This window comes from Xiphophorus maculatus, chromosome 13 (assembly GCF_002775205.1).
Source record: "Xiphophorus maculatus strain JP 163 A chromosome 13, X_maculatus-5.0-male, whole genome shotgun sequence".
Taxonomy (NCBI): domain Eukaryota; kingdom Metazoa; phylum Chordata; class Actinopteri; order Cyprinodontiformes; family Poeciliidae; genus Xiphophorus; species Xiphophorus maculatus.
The window spans coordinates 27,468,294-27,470,727 of record NC_036455.1 but is presented as its reverse complement, the minus strand read 5'-3'; positions in this window follow the sequence as shown (position 1 = coordinate 27,470,727).

Here is a 2,434-nt window from a genome sequence, read left to right as displayed (position 1 = left end):
ATATATATATATATATATATATATATATATATATATATATATATATATATATATATATATATATATATATATATATATATATATATATATATATATATATATATATATATATATATATATATATTCCCAAGGACCCCTTAGCTTCCTGACAAGTTGCCTGATGTAGAAACACTAAGTTCAGTGCCTAACAGTTCCCGCACAATCAAACCTAGCTAATGCTAGGTGATTTGCAACATTTTCCTATTACACTAGAACCACTCAACCATTTAGGAAGTGTGCAACTTGTGACCAAATTCAAGTGGAACAAAATCTGAGGACAGAGACATAAATCTTAGTCAGGTTTTCCCCCAGTGAAACCCCACCAGGGTTAGTGTGTTCTAAGCCTGGCGGGCCACCAGGCTTTACTTGCATCCCCACCAGGCTAAGCATTGTTTATTTACTTAAAGTTTTTTTTAATGTTTGCCTTTTTTGAGACCCTGTAGTTGGTGGTGTTAACGTCTTCCAATAATACACAGTTATCCAATGACATCTAAAAATTTTCTGTCACCTTTAAACATTTTTAAACTCAAAAATCAACGGGGCACTGGATGACTGCCCTGGCGCCCCTACCGCCGAGCTTAGCAAGTTTTCTGGAGAAAACTCGCTTAGTGATGCTATCAGCAAAGTGAGATGAATCTGTACTTCTTGTTTTATTTCAATGAAGGCGTGAAGACGATGATGAAGTCATTGTGAAAAAGGTTTAGTCTGGTGTTTGATTTCTGTATGCAGCCAGAATTGGAATCGGTAGACGGATGACTGCTGTCACCACATCCAGAGGGTTTAATTAAAAAAATGAATCCTGGCAGCAGAATGAAATGGTAGCTCTTGTTTTCCCATATAAATTTCTTCTTCCATTGCTGCCACAACCTGATAAGTGACGTGGATGCGAGTTATGTAAGGTTTCATTAGTTTATTACTGAGTGGCGCCTCATCAGACAGCATTCTGTTTACTGCTGGCAATATGTTTGCTCTCATTAATCGGTTTCCAGTTGGTTGTACTTTATGTTAAAGCTATCTTGAACGCAGCTCTATCTGTTTTGCCTTCTTCTTCCAATTAGACTGCTTTTTGATCTGTAGGCCAGTCGGTGCATGATGCTTTAATTTAAACAGATGTCAGACACACAGACAGACACATTTGCCGTTGGGTATCCCTGCCACCTGCGGTGCGTCATGACAGCTCCAGAGAGATCTCAGGCTTCTCCTCTCCCACTGGTAGAGAATGAGACAGACTGTATCCAGACATGCCAAGCCACCGGCCTGGGGGCCCCAAACGGTGCCAAATTACCCAACAAAGTGAGGAGTTGAGTTGTGTCTTATTCTTGAGACTGAAAACGGAGCCAGCTCTTAAGCTAACCTGTATGTTGACCTTCCTGTTTATTCATTCGGAAGAGAAAATTATTTATATGAAAAAAAAAAATCTATATATTGCTTGTGTAAAAACTTTGTTAGCAATCCTAAAGAAACTAAAGAGTGAACCATGGCTGGACTGCAGTGGTAGATGCTGAAACAGAAACTGTAGCTGCAGATCCACAATTTAGATGCTTCAACAGATGATGGTTTGTTGAGCAAAAGTGACAAAAGAAGCTTTAACAGCTATATAGACGTTTTATTTAAACGTTTATATAGCTGTTAAAGCTTCTTGTTTTAGCTAACACGTTGGACAGAGGAAAAGAATCAATGATAAAAAACAATCACAGTTACTTGAGCCATGACTGAAGCCATTCAGTCCCACCAGCAGTGAAGTTTATGTAGAGGTCCACAAAACCCAGCTTTTATTTTGGTAGTCCACATCCACTTGTCAGCAAGCTAATTTGCAGATATGCTAAATGTTTAGCTTGGATCTAAATACTTAGTTATAAGCTAAATATTTGTCTATCAACCTGAATATTTAGTTAGCAAGTGAAATATTTAGCTTGCTAACTAAATATGTAGCTACCAAGCTAAATGTTTAGCTTGCTGACTAATATTTGTCTCATATTTAGTTACTAGAGTAACTGTTTAGCTAGCAAGCAAAATGTGTGGTTTGCACAAATATTTAACTTGCTAGCTAAAAATCTAGCTAAGTAAATATTTGGGGCACAGAAATGGCAACATTGGACCGCGTACCTGACCGTTACTTCCTGTCTCACACAATTAGACAAAGTAATTATTACTAGAGTAACTTTTTGGAAGTTGTCTGAGAACATTCACTGGTGTTTCATTTTGACGTTCGGTAAACATTGTCTACAAACTTGGGAGCGTTCAGAAGACTTTGTCTGAACGTTTCGTGTTAGTTGGGAAGTGAGTAATAAACCTTAATCTTAATTCCAAATTGTCACAGAAAGGCAGGCAGCAAGATTGGGTTGAAAAAGAGCATGAGACGGCAGAGTCTGGAGGTGGGAGTTGCAGAGTTAAA